The sequence below is a fragment of the Paroedura picta genome, chromosome 6 (genome assembly GCF_049243985.1).
Source record: "Paroedura picta isolate Pp20150507F chromosome 6, Ppicta_v3.0, whole genome shotgun sequence".
Classification (NCBI taxonomy): Eukaryota; Metazoa; Chordata; class Lepidosauria; order Squamata; family Gekkonidae; genus Paroedura; species Paroedura picta.
In genome coordinates this window covers 14,487,241-14,506,976 of record NC_135374.1, presented here as the reverse complement: position 1 = coordinate 14,506,976, position 19,736 = coordinate 14,487,241, and the positions used below count along the sequence as shown (strand labels likewise).

The window sequence follows — 19,736 nt, the reverse complement described above, 5'->3', positions numbered from 1 at the left end:
TGGTATGAAAGAATCTAAGAATGGCTAGAGCAGTTTTTTTTTTTTTTTTTTGCGGAATCTATTACCGAATGTATATGGGGCATAATGACCACTGTCATATTGGAAGTTGACTCCTAAATATCTAAAACACTTAACCTGATCAATTATGTGCCCGTCAATATACTAGCAATGTTTCTGGAACCTGTTGTTAACAGTGCATTATTTTCGTTTTGTCATAGTTAATAATTAGATGTTCTTCTTTGCATTGTTGGCTTAAAATAAGCAGAGTGCGTTTCAGGCCAATTTTGGTCATAATAGATAGTTGTTATGCAAAGGAGTGCTTCTGAGGAGGGAGGTCTTCTCCCTGCAGCTTCAGACCTCTAATCCTCCTGGGGAAATTGCGCCTTTTCTTCCCTATAAGGAATACCCCACTCTTTAACTCCCATTCACTCCCACATTCCTGACAGTGGATGAAGCTCACAGCCCATCCAAGCTGGGTCGTCTTGTTTCTCTCCTGGGCCTTCCTCCCCAGCCACAGGACCTCCCTCTTCATGGGATTCAGTTTCTAGCAACTCAGCTGCAGCCCTTCAGTCATGGCCCAAAACACCTGGCCAATGACCCAGGTTGGTTGAAGGAAAACTGCTCATTCCTTTGTAAGTTTGTGGAGGGCCGAACAGCCAGGGGAGGTTGCACCTTAGAACTTCCCCTACTACCTTCTTTTTAGAGCCAGTCCATCTGGTCTGCAGCAGCAGAAAGAAGGCCCAAAGATTGGCTGAGGGAAAACTGCAAACTCCTTTGCAGGGCAAGGCCAGGGAGAAACTCCAGAGCAGAAAGAACTATTGAAGAAGCAGCCTTGCACACCTAGGTGTTCAAGTTTGGACTTTCTCTTTCCCTCTGTCCCTGGGCATGGTTTCCTAGGACTGGCTGTGTTCTGAGTGAACTTGAGAGGGGACATGATAGCCCTCTTTAAGTATTTGAAAGGTTGTCACTTGGAGGAGGGCAGGATGCTGTTCCCATTGGCTGCAGAGGAAAGGACACGCAGTAATGGGTTTAAACTTCAAGTACAACGATATAGGCTAGATATCAGGAAAAGGTTTTTCACAGTCAGAGTAGTTCAGCAGTGGAATAGGCTGCCTAAGGAGGTGGTGAGCTCCCCCTCACTGGCAGTCTTCAAGCAAAGGTTGGATACACACTTTTCTTGGATGCTTTAGGATGCTTAGGGCTGATCCTGCGTTGAGCAGGGGGTTGGACTAGATCGCCTGTATGGCCCCTTCCAACTCTATGATTCTATGATTCTACCCCCCATTTTAAACATACCTCAATCTTTCTGTTGTATCTAAATATACTTTCACTGCAGTTGAATTGGCAACTAGCCAATGACTTAAAAGGGGGGCCTAAAACAATTCTAAACCTAGTACAATAAAATGACATAAAGTTAAGCATATTACAGTGGCCTTGTGTCTTTCTTTACTGTGTGCAGTTGTCTATTTTATTATGTGTTGAGGATGGGGGGGGGGGAGTCTTCGATTGGGAAGGGGAGGGTCCTCTGCAGGGAATCAACCCTCCAAAACAGCCATTTTCTAAAGGAGAATAGATTTGGAACACTATATATAAGACTCAAGTTGGACCAGGAGGGAGGAGGAGGGGAAATGAGTGAGCAGGTCCGCTGGTTATCTATGTCCCTCTATTCTCCTAGGATGTCCTTCTGTTTCTCCCTGCATGGTCACCAACAGGTCTCACCCCTGCCTCTGGACTGGTGAACATATTCCATAAGACTCAGGTGCCAAAGCTGGTCAACCTTTCTTTATTTTAACATGCCTCATCATTTTTCCTAAGGTGTGCATTGCTCAACCATGTGTTTTGGCCCCCTGAATGGCCTGTGCCGTTAAGAGAGACGGGGAAAGAAGTGCCTCTAGCTTATGGGTACGCAATACCTGAAGAAGAGAACAAAGAGGTAAGGACCCTCTGCACGCCACTGTAGCTGGAGCGCCTTGGCCTCAGGGCCCGGGGGCTGCCCCTGCGGGCCCGTTTGGGTTCCCCCCTTGCTCCGCCTGCAGCTTGGGGTGCGTGCCCGCCACCTCGCCAGTCCCTTCCAGCCTCCTGCCGCTCTTGCGCCCAGGAACCACCCCTGCACAGGCCTCCCGAGCCTTGAGGGCGCTCACATGTTGCCCTGCCTGCCAGTTCGAGGCTAGCTCCCTGGGCTCCCCCCGATCACCAGTCCCTTTGTGGCCTCAGCTGTCAGCCCGTTTTGGCCCTGCAGTCAAGGGAGAAGAGCTGGTGGGCCGGGGGATCTGCAGCTGAGCCGTGACGGTCACTCTCACCCTGCCCGAGCAAGTTCGCTGCCACTCTGGGGAGTCCCAGATCCACGTGGACCAAGCACCCTGGGTGCCAACGTGGTCACTGACCATCCCATCTGCCCTGTCCTCGCCTGCAAGCCGGCCAAAATTGTTTGGGCTTTGTCCCTTTTTTTTTTTTTTAAAGCGGAGCCTTTGTACGTGCCCGATCTCATTGCGTCCCAGCTGAAGAGGGGAAGCCCCACCATGAGTGGTTCTCCTATGCCTGCGCTTCCTCCCTTCAGCCAATGGAAAAGTGCCCCGCCGCTCTCGCTTGCCCCCCCCCCCGGCATTTCTCCCGCCTGCTCCACCCGCCGCGGCAATGGCAGCCTCGGCCCAAGCTGAGCCGCAAATTACAAAACCCATTCAAAGTCAACCGGACTTCTCTGCACTGTCCTCATTGGTCAGGGGCCCCAAATTGAGTGGCAACTAGCCAATGACTTAAAAGGTGGGCCTAAAACAAATCTAAACCTAGTCCAATAAAATGACATAAATTTAAGCAATATTGACTTGCAGGCAAGTCTGCTGGGCTGGACAGAGGACACTCACACTGTACATGGCTTCAACATGGCCACAGCTTTTATTAAACATTGAACAACTTTAGTTGGCATACAAACTAGGCACGGGACAGAAAGAGCCTACCTAAGCGGATTTCCCCCCTTCCTTTGGCTGTTGCAGCTCAGGGGCCCACCTGACTCTCCCAAGGAGCACAGGCCCCCCTCTTCTGCTGCATTGCCACCCATATCAGGAGGTGTTGCTGCCTGGCATGCCAGAGAGAGGCGCAAACCTCCTCAGGGCATGCAGGCCACCTGGCTCTGAGCTTCCAGCCTTCCCAGCCGGGTTGGCCTAGCTCACTTTGAGCCACCTCATTGATGAGGTCCCCCAATTTTTGTTCAAACCCCTCTTTGAACCTGTCCCTTTGGCTCTCTGCCTGTGCCCTAGCTGCCACAAGAACGCGGGCACTACCCATGCCTCGTTCCCACCAACTAATTAATACTATGTACCCAAATCAGAAGCTGGGCCTTCACCCCCTGAAGCCACAGATCTAAACCCCAACTAGACAGGTGTACTCCATCAACCCTGTATAATGGAAGAATGGAACTAACGATGTCTTTGTGCTCCACCACCACACAGTCCCAGTTCTGAACCCGCCCGGACACAGCCTTGTTAATTTTTCGCACTGTCCGATTTATCTTGCTGGGCGACCGGGCCCCCAACCAAAGCTGCTGTTCCACTATGGCAGACCAAAAGACTTGAGTCCCCGGGAGTTGCTGCCTTAAGCTCTCCAAGTCACTTGTGATGGAATTAATCAATTGGATACACTTTGTTGTCGTTTCCATCCAGATGTACTAGCAACGCAGCAGGGGCACCAAAATTATAAACAGCGCTTTCCAACTTTGCCCACAGTGCTGGCCAATGTAGACCTCAGAAGCCCAGCCAAGAGATATCGATGAGATCTTCGAAACCAAGGCCCACGGACCGATCCGAACTGGAGGCGTAGCGGGATTGCCCAGAAGACATAGCTGTGTCCAATAATCATCACGGGACGGACAAGTTCCTGCGGCCCTGAAATGGATCAAAGGTTCCCCTCTTGTTGCGGACGTACATAGCCTTTATAGGCCCGTGACCTCCATCTCCCCACTCCCATGATCTGCCTCAGGGACGCCCCCAGTTGGAACGCCTGTGTGGCTGCTCCTATTCTAAATGACTGTGAGCTAAACGCTAAAGAAGCCAAACCTAACTGCCACAAACAGGTCCGCAAGATTGCTGTGAATTGATACCGTGACAAACCTGACCCGTCTTTGTGTATAAACAGTGGCCCAGGCTTGCCAGGCCGTATTGCTAAGTATGCGCGCATGCTGCGCACAGGGCATAAGTGACCTCTTTGGGACCTGGCCAGGGTAGTTAGCTTGCCCTTGCCCAAGTGGTCCGTCTTGGAGAGGTGGAGGAATATGCTAAGCCCGTCTCTGGTTGCCTGTAGGTCCTCAACCCAAAGGGCCGGACTCTCCACTGCTAATTTGGATGGAACCAGGATCTTGCTGCTCCTAAAAGCCCTGAAGAAAGCCAGGGTAAATGCCGCCCTGGCTAAGTGAGTTTCGAATCTATCAATGCACACTCCGGAGAGTTGCCCTACCACCTTATGTAACAATGCCAAGGTGATAGGGCGCCTGTGGTCTTTCCTCCTGGCGGCCATACTCCGCCAGCCTTCCAGAGCCCTGCGGGCCAGAAACGAGGATCCTGGGTCCCACGTCCCCAGTGCCCTGCTGACAAAAGACAAGCCGGCGAGGTGCATCCTCATGGTGCCTGGAGCCAAACCCTGCTCGTGCACGTGAGCCGAGTACTTCAGTAGCATAGGTTCAGACATAGGCTAAGGGGAACCACACCTATTAGCCCTGGCAAATGATAAAAATCCTTTGGCTGCTCCTTCATAGGCACGCCGCGTAGAAGTAGCCATGAATCCTAGATCTGGTGCTGGATCACTCTTTGCCAAGCCCCCAAAGGTCGACTGGGAGGTCCTCCTGTTCTGCCTGGGGTTCTGGGGTGAGTTGACGAAATCTGCAGAACTGGAGAAGAGACAAAGCATATGCCACCTCGTTCTTAACTCTCGCCAGATGCCTGGCGGTAAATTTAATGTTTTGTTCCAAGCAGGTGAAAACCAGCTTGCGCACTTGGTGCATAACCATCTCTGACCTGTTACTTTGCCAGTTTGGTGTAGTGGTTAGGAGTGCCGACTTCTAATCTGGCATGCCAGGTTCGATTCTGCGCTCCCCCACATGCAGCCAGCTGGGTGACCTTGGGCTCGCCACGGCACTGATAAAGCTGTTCTGACCGGGCAGTGATATCAGGGCTCTCTCAGCCTCACCCACCCCACAGGGTGTCTGTTGTGGGGAGAGGAATGGGAAGGCGACTGTAAGCCGCTTTGAGCCTCCTTCAGGTAGGGAAAAGCGGCATATAAGAACCAACTCTTCTTCTTCTTCTTCTTCTTGCTTGTTCCAATGCAACCATGGCCTGGTTATCACACCAGAACACCACCTTGTGGTTTGCAAAGACAGCTTTCCATAGTCCTTGTCCTTTCCATAGTCCAAGATCGGAAACAGTTCCAAAAATCTTAAGTCCCTAAGAACCTCTGGCTGCCAATAGTCAGGCCATCTCTGTGCACACCACTTATTGTTATAGAAGAGCCTGAACCCAACACTACCACCTGCATCGGAGTGGACCTGCAAAGCATTCCCCGTGTCCAAAGGTGTGCGCCAAATGGCTACTCCATTAAAGTGTTGCATAAATCGCTGCCACACACTGAGATCCTCCTTGATTCCCCGTGTCATCCGTATGTGGTGACCAGCAGACCTAACCCCCGCTGTGACTCAATACAATCGAGTAGAAGACACCCTGGCGGGGGGATACAACCCGGCAGGCAAAATTAAGGTGCCCCAACAGCCTTTGCAGGTCCTTCTAGGTGGCTTTAGTCTTCCCCAACGCTTCGGCTATCAGCTGCTGTAGGGGTGTCAGCTTGTCCTCTGGCAGCTGAGACGTTCCTTGCTCAGAATCCAGCAGGATGCCCAGAAATGTCAGCTGAGTGGCAGGACCCTCTGTTTTTCCGGGGTGCCAAAGGCACCCCCAGTTCCGCCACCAGCCTCTGAAACTCCCCCAACCTCCTGGCGCAAAGATCCGTGCCCCCTGGCCCAGCAAAAAAGGAAATCATCTAAAGGAGTGATTTCCCTAAACCGGCCAGCCCGCCTAACTGCCCACTCAAGAAAGGAGCTAAAAGCCTCAAAGGCAGCGCAAGCTATAGCGCAGCCCATGGGCATGGCCTTGTCCAAATACCAATGCCCATTAAACTTAAACCCAAGCAAGTTGAAATCATCAGGGCGAACGGGCAGGAGGCGAAAGGCTGATTGTATATCACACTTAGCCATCATAGCCCCACGGCCACAGGATCTGACAATGTCAACTGCCCGATCAAAGGAAGCATAGTGCACCACGCAGAGTTCATGGGCTAGGCCATCGTTTACCAAAGTCCCCCGACGGTAGGGCAAATGATGAATGAGCCTAAATTGGCCCTCAGCCTTTTTTGGCACAACTCCCAATGGTGAGACCCTTAAATCCTGTAGGGGAGGGTGGGAAATGGGCCCCGCATAGCTTGTACTATGTGGGGGGCGTCCCTGGCAGATTTCATGTTCCCACATGTAGTAGCCCCCCTCTCCCCTGAAAAGGGGATACGAAACCCTTCCATGAACCCTGCCAATACATAGGCTGCCGCCCCCCGGTCCGGATACGAAAGGGCTGCTGTCCCCCTCCACTCTTGTTACATGCCAGGGCCGTGTGACCTCCGCCACACAGCTCACAAGAGTGGGTATAACGACAGGGTTGCCGCTTGCAGATCTTCCTGTTAAAGTCCCAGCATGGGAGACTGGAGCCCCGCTGAATGGCAACCCCTCTGCACTCCCGTTCCTTTTGCAAGCGCACACTGGGTCCAACTTTCACCAGCCAGGTGTCATGGTGTTCTAAGTCCCACCTGGCTGAAGGCTTGTACGAGGCTAATTTGCGAAAATCATGATCATAATCTAACACGGCCTCCTCTCCCCAATGCTCCCTGGCCTCCAGCATGTGAGCCAGGTATCTGGCAAGATGCCAGCCCTGCTCTGGATAAGCCGCGGTCACCAGGGCCATGAACGCCACATAGCCTCGTAACCAGTTCCCAAACGTCCTGTCACATTGGGGAGCTTCTGTTTGCTTTTTATCCTTCCTTTTACCCGTGTCCCCACCTCTCTTGCCTGTTCGAAAAAAGGCAAAAATATCTACAAAGCAGCCCTCAAGGGCTCTCTCCTGCAGCTTCTTTGAAAGACGAATGCCCGGTGGGGCATCAGCATCTGTATATTTGGCAGGTGGCTCTTTTGCCGCCCCCGCCACTGCGCCAGAGTCAACCAAACGCTTGGCTTCCCTCCGTCTCTTATGGAGCCAAGTGGGCAGACCGGACACAAATGCTCCTTCAACACAGTAATGCCCCTCCCTGTGAGCCTCCTTGGATTCCTCCCCTGAGGAAAACTCACCCAAGGAGTGTGAAGGCCGCCTGTCATGCCCCTGCCTGTGTCCAGATTTTCATGTCCCTTCCGCCTCCCAGACCTGGGCTCCTGACCACTCCCGGTACTGGTAAGCACACTGGTGCCTCCTGATGCACTGCAGCTGCTCACTCTACGGCGTCTGGTTCTGGGCCTAGACAACTGCTCAACAGCGTGCGCATAGCCCTGCCAATATGCAGCTGAGCCCGTAGCTGCTGGTTGCTTTGGCTGTCCTCCCTGGTGGACCTACTGGTGCTGAAGCCCACCTGCCTGACCTGTGCACCCGACTGCCTTGTCCTTCGGCCTCTTACAGGCCAGGCGGCCTCGCGGCTTGGGCCCCTGCAGAGGGTCTTCACCCCTGTCCCCTTCTGATAAGGAGCTGGATGGGTTGGGTCCATTTGAGGACTCATCCTGATCCCTCCGGGCCTGGTGCTCGTGCTGGGCCCCATCACCCCCCTCCCGCGGGCCCTCCACCTAATGGTTCCGGCCCACGCCATGCCCAGCTGCCTGATGGGCCCTCCTCCCGGCCAGCCAAACTCCACCCCTCTTGGTGCTGGCCCGGGTGGAGCGCCTCCTCCCAGTTTGGCTGCTGCCCCCCGGGACCCCCTTGCTCCGATCCCCCCACCCCCGAGGCAGAGCCTCGACACTGCTTCACAGGGCCATTCCATCCCCTGAACACACTCCCTGCAAAGCTCTGCCTAGATTCCCCCGCCGCGGCTAGCCGAGAGCCGGGAGGCAGCCAACTGCCGCATCGTGCCTCGGCTGACCATGTGCGTTTCCTCTGAGCGCGAGGAAATATATAAAAATAGAGCACAGTTGTTACCTCTTGCCCCGGAAGGACAGACCAGAAGCAATGGGATGAAACAGGGTTCCCACTTGCCTCTGGAACACAGAATAGATTCCATGAGACTCAAGTGCCCAAGCTGGTCAACCTTTCCGTATTTCACCTCACCCTTTTATAACTTGTGCATAGCACAACATGTGTTTTGTCCCATTGAAGGGCCAGGGCCATTTAGCGTGATGGGGAAAGAAGCGCCTCTAGCTCAAGGGTCCCCAATTGCCAGAGAAGAGACCAAAGCAGAACGGAAACTGTCCACCCTCATGTATCCCAAGTCATTTTGTTTTCATATTTACACACTTCAGGACTTTGGTCTAGGGAGCCAAAGGGCCCTGAGGTTGGGCGGTTGGTTAATTTGCCCAGATATTATTAGTTGCAAAAGCTCAGCCAGTCATTCCTGGAGTGGTAGAGAGAAAGCCCTGAGCTTTATTTTATTTTTATTTGCTTATTCAATTGTTATGCCATCCCTTCGATATGGCTTTGGGTTCAGCTACTCTGAAGGGCGTTTCTCCATCGGTTCTTTTTTTACACTGACATTGAATTGTTTGTTGTGTGCAGACACTTCTTCATGATAAATATTCGCTTTTCTCTCTGACATAGAAGCTCTCTAAGTGATTTTAGGCCATTCATGCTCTCTCAGCCTCACGGGGTTGTTGTGAGGATTGAACGGAGGAGAGGAGAACAAGGAAAGCCATTTCAGGTCCCCATTGGGGGAAAGGTGGGGCACAAGTAATTTAATCATTTAATTCATATTTTGATATTTTAAAAAATTAGCAAGGATCTCAAACCCAGACATGAGGTCAGAGGGCTGCCCAGCTAATCTCCTGAGTCACAATGCAGCCAAGCGCCCTCCCCGACCTCACAATACCCCCTGCCCACAGGTCATCTGGCCACCCCTATAAAAGGCCACCCTTTCAGCCTCCCCTCTGCCCAGGGTTTAAGATGATAGTGCAGGCTGTGAGCTGGCTGCCCAAATTGGAGCCGAGAAGGAATTTTTTCCTGAGATCCTGCCCACGTTGGCCTGGACTCAGGTTTTTCGCCTTCTCTGCACTGTCCTCATTGGTCAGGGGCCCCAAATTGAGTGGCAACTAGCCAATGACTTAAAAGGTGGGCCTAAAACAAATCTAAACTTAGCCCAATAAAATAACATAAATGTAAACATATTACAGTGGTCTTGTGTCTTTCTTTACTGTGTGCTGTTGTGTCTCTTATTCTGTGTTGTGTATTGGGGGGGTGGGGGGGGAAGGCATGGGTGGGGAAGGGGAGGGTCCTCCGCAGGGAAGAGGACCAGGGAGTCAACCCTCCAAAACAGCCGCTTTCTAAAGGAGAACAGACCTCGGTCGTTTGGATATCAGTTGGAGCAGCAGAATTTCTTCAGTTACCAGCGAAGAGAAGAATCAACTGTATGGCAGTCCAATAAAGTTCTGCTTATAAATTTTCAGAACATTTCCTGTGTATATACTGCCACAGATCAAATCACAGCCAACTTCATATTTTCATGCTTTTGTGTGTGTGTTTTCTTAATGGTCAAAACATTAAAATAAATTTGTGTTATTTTAGTATAGAATGTAAGGTTATCAGGTGTTTTTGTTCTGTTGTGTTTTCATACTGTGGCCTCTGTTTTGTGTGTAAAACATAGTTTAATTTCTTTTTTTAAAAAAATTAAAACTATCCAACCCCATATATCCCAAGTCATTTTGTTTTAATATTTTCATTAAGCACTTCAGGACTAAGGCCTAGGGAGCCCAAGGTCCCTGAGCATGGGCAGCTGGTTCAGTTGAGCAGATATTATTAGTTGCATAAACTGCACTCCTCAGTCATGGAATCATAGAATCATAGAGTGGGAAGGGGCCAAACAGGCCATCTAGTCCAACCCCCTGCTCAACGCAGGATCACCACAGGATCACCCCAAACAATCCTAAAGCATCCAAGAAAAGTGTGTATCCAACCTTTGCTTGAAGACTGCCAGTGAGGGGGAGCTCACCACCTCCTTAGGCAGCCTATTCCACTGCTGAACTACTCTGACTGTGAAAAATATTTTCCTGATATCGTTGTACTTGTCGTTTAAACCCATTACTGCATGTCCTCTCCTCTGCAGCCAACGGAAACAGCATCTTGCCCTCCTGTCTGGCCTCCAACAGAAGAAGGAAGGTCCAGAGATTTATTTTATTTTTATTTGTTTATTCAATTGTTATGATAACCCCCCGTGAAGGCCTTGGGTTGAGCTATTCTGAAGGACCTTTGTCCATCGATGCTGTTTTTTTTTACAATGTCATAGAATTGTTTGTTATGTTACGTATTAACACCTCTTTATAAATATTCGCTGTTCTTTCTGATATAGATACCTCTCTGTGTGACCTTGGGCCATTCACACTCTCTCAGCCTCACAGGGTTGTTGGGGAGATCAAATGGAGGAGAGGAGAACAACAGAAGCCATTTTGGGACCCCATTGGGGAATAGGTGGGGAACAAAAGAATTACATCAATTAAATGATATTTTAAAAAAATTAGCAAGCATCTCAAACCTAGGCATGAGGTCAGAGGGCTGCCCAGCCCATCTCCTGAGTCATAATGCAGCCAAGCACCCTCCCCGACCTCACAATAAACCCTGCCCCTCCCCCAGGCCATCAGGCCACCCCTATAAAAGGCCACCCTTTCAGCCTCCCCTCTGCCCAGGGTTTAAGATGATAGTGCAGGCGGAGAGCTGGCTGCCCAAATTGGAGCCGAGAAGGAATTTTTTACTGGGATCCTGCCCACGTTGGCCTGGACTCAGGTTTTTCGCCTTCTCTGCACTGTCCTCATTGGTCAGGGGCCCCGAATTGAGTGGCAACTAGCCAATGACTTAAAAGGTGGGCCTAAAACCAATCTAAAACTAGCCCAATAAAATAACATAAATTTAAGCATATGACAGTTGTCTTGCGTCTTTCTTTACTGTGTGCTGTTGTCTCTCTTATTATGTGTTGAGTATTGGGGTGGGGGGAAGCCATGGGTTGGGAAGGGGAGGGTCCTCCGCAGGGAAGAGGACCAGGGAGTCCACCCTCCAAAACAGCCGTTTTCTAAAGGAGAACAGACCTCGGTCGTCTGGATATCAGGTGTAATAGCAGAATTCCTTCAGTTACCAGCGAAGAGAAGAATCAACGGTATGGCAGTCCAATAAAGTTCTGCTTATAAATTTTCAGAACATTTCCTGTGTGTCACAGACCAAATCACAACCAACTTTTCATATTTTCATACTTTTGTGTGTGTTTTCTTAATGGTCAAAACATTAAAATATATTTGTGTTATTTCAGTATAGAATGTGAGGTTATCAGGTGTTTTTGTTCTGTTGTGTTTTCATACTGTGGCCTGTGTTTTGTGTGTAAAACATAGTTTAAAAAAATACATTAAAACTATCCACCCCCATGCATCCTAAGTCATCTTGTTCTAATATTTTCCTTAAGCACTTCAGGACTAAGGCCTCGGGAGCCCAAGGTCCCTGAGCATGGGCAGTTGGTTCAGTTGAGCAGATATTATTAGTTGCATAAGCTGCACACCTGAGTCATAGAATTATAGAATCACAGAATCATAGAGTTGGAAGGGGCCATACAGGCCATGTAGTCCAACCCCCTGCTCAACGCAGGATCAGCCCTAAGCATCCAAAAGCATCCAAGAAAAGTGTGTATCCAATCTTTGCTTGAAGACTGCCAGTGAGGGGGAGCTCACCACCTCCTTAGGCAGCCTATTCCACTGCTGAACTACTCTTGACTGTGAAATATTTTTCCTGATATCTAGCCTATATTGTTGTACTTGTAGTTTAAACCCATTACTGCATGTCCTCTCCTCTGCAGCCAATTGGAACAGCATCTTGCCCTCCTGTCTGGCCTCCAGCAGAAGAAGAAAGGCCCAGAGATTTATTTTATTTTTATTTGTTTATTCAGTTGTTATGCCAACCCCCCGTGAAGGCCTTGGGTTGAGCTATTCTGAAGGACATTTGTCCATCAATGTTTTTTTTCTACATTGTCATAGAATTGTTTGTTATGTTACGTATTAACACCTCTTCTTTATAAATATTCGCTGTTCTTTCTGACATAGAAGCTCTCTGTGTGACTTTGGGCCATTCACATTCTCTCAGCCTCACAGGGTTGTTGTGGAGATCAAATGGAGGAGAGGAGAACAACAGAAGCCATTTTGGGTCCCCATTGGGGAATAGGTGGGGAACAAAAGAATTACATCAATTAATTAATATTTTGATATTTTAAAAAATTAGCAAGGATCTCAAAGCTAGACATGAGGTCAGAGGGCTGCCCAGCCCCATTCTTGAGTCACAATGCAGCCAAGCCCCCTCCCCGACCTCACAATACCCCCTGCCCCTCCCCCAGGCCATCAGGCCACCCCTATAAAAGGCCACCCTTTCAGCCTCCCCTCTGCCCAGGGTTTAAGATGATAGTGCAGGCGGAGAGCTGGCTGCCCAAATTGGAGCTGAGAAGGGGGGGGAAGTCTTGGGAAGGGGAGGCTCCTCAGCAGAGAATAGGACCAGGGAGTCAACCTTCCAGTACAGTTTTAGAAACTGTACCATGGGATTGTGAAATACCCAGAGATTTGAGGGGCCGAGCCAGATGTGGGTGGGGTTTTGGGATGGGAACGGATTTCAGTGGGGTGTAAAGCCGTGGAGTCCATCTCCCAAAGTGGCCTTTTGCCCCAGGCAAACTGATCTCCATTGCCTGGTACTGAGTCATAATTCTGAGAGAATTGCAACCACTCCCAGGAGGTTGGTAACCCTGCCAGAAGGGAGGGAGATTGGAACCTGGCCCGCCCTTCTGTGTAGCTACCATGAGCCATCAGTGGGACAATGTCGGCACAAGCTGACAATCATTCCCCCATCTTTTTTGCAAAATCAGGCCTGACAACACCTATACCTGTTCACACATCCAGTTTACCAGGATGACAAAATCCATTCCCCTGGAATTAATGGATGCTTTGGAGCAGGGGTAGTCAAACTGCGGCCCTCCAGATGTCCATGGACTACAATTCCCAGGAGCCCCTGCCAGCGAATGCTGGCAGGGGCTCCTGGGAATTGTAGTCCATGGACATCTGGAAGGCCACAGTTTGACTACCCCTGCTTTGAGGGTGGCCTCTCTGCCATTGTGCCCCACTGAGCTTCCCACCCTCAATGGGATCCATCCCAAAATCCTCAGGTTCCCAATCTGTATCTGACAAGCCTCCCCATCAGTGGAGCAACCCTAATTCCTCACCCCCACCTCTACTGACACTCCTGAGAAATGGGTAAAGATGGGGTTGCTGGTGTCACACTAGTATGGGGGGGTTTCATGTGACAGCAACATTCATGGCTTAGCAAGATGTGAAACTGCTGCAAAAAAAGCAATGACATTCCCAATGTTATTTAGTTTGTAATGTAGCGATATTTATCACAAAGCTCAGCACTTCACAACTAGCTGTAGAACTAAATCACAAGGGCTATGAACATAGCAACGGAAATAGAAACAGAATCACAGAATCATAGAGTTGGAAGGGGCCATACAGGCCATCTAGTCCAACCTCCTGCTCAACGCAGGATCAGCCCAAAGCATCCTAAAGCATCCAAGAAAAGTGTGTATCCAACCTTTGCTTGAAGGCTGCCAGTGAGGGGGAGCTCACCACCTCCTTAGGCAGCCTATTCCACTGCTGAACTACTCTGACTGTGAATTTTTTCCCCTGATATCTAGCCTATATCCTTGTACTTGTAGTTTAAACCCATTACTGCATGTCCTCTCCTCTGCAGCCAATGGGAACAGCATCCTGCACTCCTCCAAGTGACAACCTTTCAAATACTTAAAGAGGGCTATCATGTCCCCTCTCAACCTCCTTTTGTTACGTATGCAATCCCAAGTTCTGCTTATGCAAATAAAGGATGGCTAAGCAACCAACCGGAGACTTATGGAGCAATGAAATGGGCCCTTTGAGGACGAGTCGGGTTCTTAGGTGGTTTAGCCAAACTGTATATAATTTTGTGTCATTCTTGTGTCCCCTCTTCAGCGTTTCGTTGGTGCTTGGATTCAAGCAAGAGCTGTGTTTTCGAAGACTTTGTGGTCTGCATCTACCGAATCTGCAGACTTAACATTGGCGAAGAGGATGGGATCGCTGTTCTAAACAGCCTGCCCTGGAAAGCAGCATCTTGACTGAAGCTACTAGTGAGCCTTCCCCTGTGCTTGGAACCTTGCCTGCCCAGGAGGGACTGTCCCATTCAGCGCACCCACCTCCTGCTCGACTTCATGATGAGGAGAGACATACAGTGCCCTATTGCCAGAGGAGCCAGAATTGTTCCACCATCCACGGGGAACTGCTGTCTTTGGCCGAGGTGCCACCCCAGAGAGAGATCGGGCCTAGCCAGAGTGAATTTGATTGGCTGAGTCACCATCCCAGAGAGAGAGAGAGAGACTTGCCCAGCCAGACTGCATCTGAATGGCGAGGTGCCCTCCCTTGGAGAGACTGGGTCTAGCCAGTGCAGATCTGATTGGCTGAGGTGCCATCCCAGAGAGAGAAACCGGGCCCAGCCAGAGTGGATCTGATTGGCTGAGGTGCCATCCCAGAGAGACAGACCAGGCCCAGCTAGAGCAAATTGGATTGGCTGAGGTGCCATCCCAGAGAGAGACCGGGCCCAGCTAGAGCGGATATGATTGGCTGAGGTGCCATCCCAGAGAGAGACCGGGCCCAGCAATAGCTGAAATCACTGCCGTGCCTTAAACCAAAAGGGCCGGGTGATTAGTCAAAGCCATCTGCCTCCTACTCATCCACCAACCAAATCTGCAATGCTGTCCACCCGAAAATTTGAGCCTTTTGAGACTACTGGCATGGATGATTGGGAGTTGAACATCACTCACCTCGAGGCTATCTTGAGGCAAATGCTATTACAGACCTTGCCAAGAAGCAGAGCATGCTACTCATTGTTTGCAGCCACCCGATATTCACACTAGCCCAGGATCTGTCAGTGGTCAAGCCTGCCAACGTTCCAGAGGGCCTGTAAAATGGCACACGTCCACCAGACATGTGGTTGAGGTCAGAATTGGGCTCCCCCCCCCTTTCATCTTCCCACCTGGAGAAATATGAGATTTTAAAAAACCGAATAACACTCTAATTTATTCATTGTAGCACTACTCTTATGAGTAGAATTACTTGTTTTGAATGCTTTTCAACTGTAATTTCGTGTTTTTATTTAACCTCTGAGGTTAGATGCCCTAAGGCTGCTGTGCACGGGGAGGGGGCATCAGGAAGAAGAAGAGCTGGTTTTTATATGCCACTTGTCTCTACCAAAAAGAATCTCAAAGCGGCTTACAAACACCTTTCCCTTCCTCTCCCCACAACAGACCCCTATGAGGGTGGTGCGGCTGAGAGAGCCCTGATGTTAATGCTCCGCCAGAACAGCTTTATCAGTGCTGTGGTGAGCCCAAGGTCATCCACCTGGCTACATGTGTGGGAGCAGGGAATCAAACCTGGCTGGACAGAACAGAAGTTTGCACTCCGAACCCCTACACCAAACTGGCTGTGATGTTGGTGGGGCTACATCAAGCACCTTGTGAGGTGGTTGGGGATCAGAAAGCTCTGAGAGAATTTTGACTAGCCCTAGGGCTAAATCCTAAAGTAATTAATGAAAATATTAAAACAAAATGACATGGGCTACTACACGGGGGTGGACAATCATAGAACCATAGAGTTGGAAGGGGCCATACAGGCCATGTAGTCCAACCCCCCGCTCAACTCAGGATCAGCCCTAAGCATCCTAAATCATCCAAGAAAAGTGGGTATCCAACCTTTGCTTGAAGACTGCCAGACAATCTCCTTTCCATTCTTTGATCTCTTCTTTCGATATTTTTCACAGGCTCTTCAGTGGGCCAAAAGGCATGGCTGCACAATGCACAAAGAAAGGTGAGGCATGTCAAAGTAAGGAAAGATTGACAGCCTTGAGCTGTTAGTGTTATGGAATTTATTGACCAATCAGAGACTTGCCAGGCTGGCGGAACCTGCTGCCCAGTGTCCAATTGTAGTGCTGGAAAGGAATTGGGAGCAGTATTGCTTTACCCTGCTCTCCTGCTCAGGCACAATAAGGGGGGGGGGGCTTTTCTGAGCTGACGGATAAGTGGCTGATGATGATCCATGGAGTTGATTGTTTCCTCTCCCATTAAACTGGCTGAGGTGTGATTCCCCAACCCTGCCACCATTTATTGTAAACCATCCAGCCTCTTGAAGAATTTGGAAAAACATGAAAGCTAGCATGCCATGCCTGGTTATTTGGATTGGTATGGCCTGAGGTTGCCTTTGGAGTTTTGTAATACACAAGATTATACCTTTCTCTCCCGCAGACATTGAAAAGTGAACTCTGGCTCATAAATTGAAACTGAGCAACCCTCTAATTCATTTTAAATAATTAAAAAAAAACATGTTGCTTGTAAGGGCTGGCTAGAATCCATGGCCCAGGTGTCACGCACCTGCGCTACTTCACCCCAACCTCAGCTTGTAAGCCTCTACCATTGTCTCTACTATTGCTGCTCATCTCTAGACTATAAAGATCAGTTCTGTAGGCAAACATTGATGCTTTAGAGCAGGGGTAGTCAAACTGCGGCCCTCCAGATGTCCATGGACTACAATTCCCAGGAACCCCCTGCCAGCATTCTCTGGCAGTGGGCTCCTGGGAATTGTAGTCCATGGACATCTGGAGGGCCGCAGTTTGACTATCCCTGCTTTAGAGGATGGACTCTGAAGCTTTGTACTGTTTTGAGGCCCCACCTCCAAACCTCAAGGAATATTTCTAACCGACTGGTAGCCAGCTTCCAGGTGGGTCCTGGAGATATCCTGGAATTACAGCTCATCTCTACAGACTATAAAGAACAGCTCTCCAGGCAGAAATGGCTGCTTTGGAGGGTGGGCAGGGCTGTTGCAAAAAAGAAACACAGGCTGTTGTGGAGATGAAACACTTCAGGCCCACTGCACAGGGTTGTTGTGCAGATGAAACAGGAGGCAAAAGAACCCCCACAACAGCATCCTGTTTCATCTGCACAACAACCTTGCGCAGTAGGCCTCAAATGTTCCGAGAGTTGTGAAGAGACACACATGGTTTGACTGCATCTTGCCACCAGCAGCAAGGTGGCTATGGCAGTATTTCGAGAAGGGGCTTTTCTGTGGCCTCCCGGTGGCAGAAGGGGAACGCTTTCCCCCGTTCAAAATCTTTCCCCTGCCCACGCACGCAAACTCACCAGCGTTGTTCTCAGAAACATGTCAGGGACTGTTAGAGGCTCCCTTTACAGCAGGTCTGAAGGAAAGGGGGGGGGTACAGAATCCTGAGCAGCAATTGGCCCAGAGTGGGGGAGATTCCACCAATAAGAAGCTTCGGAATCTTAAGCATGTGGTCAGGGTGAAGGGTCACGATTTTATGTATATAGACCAGGGGTAGTCAAACTGCGGCCCTCCAGATGTCCATGGACTACAATTCCCATGAGCCCCCTGCCAACATTGGCTGATATAGACAGTGAGGCTTTTAAGAAGACAGGTGGCTTCACTGATCAAGAGCCATGTGTGTCTGGCAGTGTCCAGGAGTGCCTTTTAGACTAACAAACCTTGTGGCGGGGGAGGAGCTTTTGTGAGTCCCCACTCATTGCTTCGAATAAGCCCCTCCCCTGCCACAATGTTTGATGGCCTTTATGGGGTCCTGGACACTTGCTCTTTTCCTCTCTTTTCCGAAAACAGCTGACATCATACTCCTCGCATCTCTTGTATGCTTCTCAAGTTAGGCTGAGAGGGAGCAAGTGTCCCAAGGCCACTGAGCGGACCAGTTGAACCCAGGCCTCCCGGGTAATACCCTACCACTCTGATCACTTTACCATAGTGGCCCTCTCACACCACACTGGCAAAGTCTGGCTGATTGGGTAGGTGGACACAATACAAGAGAGCCAATGGCAGGCGCTAAGGAAAGAAACAAGACCACTGTGATATGGTTAAATGATCAAACTTTATTAGATTGTTTGAAATGGAATTAAAGGCCCACATTTTAACTCATTGTGTGAGCTGCCGGCTAAGACAGAGCAGCTGACCAATGAAGGCAGTGCAGAGAAGGCGAAAAACCTGGGTCCACCAGGCCCATCTGGGCCGGGTCCCAGGGAAAAATTCCTTCTCGGCTCCAATTTAGGCAACCGGCTGGAACAGCCTGCACGGTCTGATTAAAAGGTGGGCAAAAGCCTGACCTTACCTCATCAGGCCTCGCTGTCACCAAAGTGACAGCCAGTAAGTGGTTGGTTATCCGTCCTCTTCTTTTCCGTTGGCTGGCATCTTTGGCTTGTCCTCTTCCTGCCAGTGGCTGGTGTCTTCTGCCTTTGGCTTGTCCTCTTCTTCCAGTGGTCGGTGTCCTGTGCCCCCTGCTTGTCCTTCCAGAGGTCGGTGTCCTTTGCCTCCGGCTTGTCCTTCCAGCAGTCGTCCTCTGCCTCCGGCTTGTCCTTCCGGTGGACGGCATCCTTTGCCTCCGGCTTGTCCTTCCAGTGGACAGCATCCTTGGCCTCTGGCTTGTCCTTCCAGCAGTCGGAGTCCTCTGCCTCCGGCTGCATGGAGAGATGATGTTGCCTCACTGGTGAGGCCTTGCCGTCTTCTGAAGAGATGCCAGAAATGGTGGCCTTTTATAGGTGGTGGTCTGATGGCCTAGAAGGTCAGGGGAGATTGTGAGGTAGGGGAGAGAGGTTTGGCTTCATTGTGACTCAGCACAGAGGCCCAGCAGACCTCTGACCTCATAACAAGAGTCAGGCTTGAGTCATTTGTTTCTAAAACATTTTTTTTAATATGAGAATTTTGATTAATTTATTCGATACATTGGTACCCCACTTTCCTCACCATTGGGGACCCAAGGTGGCTTCTATGGTTCTCCCCTCCTCCATAAACTGAGAGGTTATAGCAAACACAGGAGAAGACACAACCGGGATGCAGGATGACCTTGGCAGGCTGGAAAACTAGGCTAAAATTAATTTTAATAGTGAAAAAATGTAAAGTTCCGCATTTAGGTAGAAGAAATCAAATGCAGCATTAGAGGATGGGGGAGACTTCTCTTGGCAGTAGCATGTGCAAAAAGGATCTAGGGGTCTTAGTAAACCATACACTGAACATGAATCAGCCGTGTGACTCGGTGGCTAAAAATGCAAATGGAATTTTGGACTGTATCAAAAGTATAGTTTCCAGATCATGCAAGGTGATGGTACCACTTTACTCCGCTCTGATTAGACCTCATTTAAAGTCCTGTGTTCAGTTTTGGGCACCACAATTGAAGAATGATATAGACAACGTGGAGCTTGGACAGAGGAGGGCAACTAAAATGGTGAGGGGTTTAGAGAAGTCGTATGATCAAAGTTTGAGGGAGCTCCCTCTGATATGATAATCCTTTTCAAGCACTTGAAGAGCTGTGACTTAGAGGATAGAACAGAGCTGTCTTCTGTTAACCAGAGGGTTGGACCAGAACCAATGGGATGAAACTAGTTCAAAAGAATTTTCAGCTAAACATCCAAAAGAAGTTCCTGACAGT

The 19,736-nt window shown here is 49.9% G+C and overlaps 1 long non-coding RNA gene across 1 annotated transcript; it reads right to left on the bottom strand.

Annotated features, from left to right (window-relative positions):
- Positions 1-4,375: 4,375 nt before the first annotated feature.
- LOC143840601 (uncharacterized) lies at positions 4,376-17,495 on the bottom strand. Its single transcript, XR_013232251.1, has 3 exons — positions 17,434-17,495; positions 15,994-16,087; positions 4,376-4,876 (listed from the first exon to the last, which is right to left on the bottom strand). It is a non-coding gene; the product is annotated as an uncharacterized LOC143840601 (long non-coding RNA).
- Between the last annotated feature and the right edge of the window lie 2,241 nt (positions 17,496-19,736).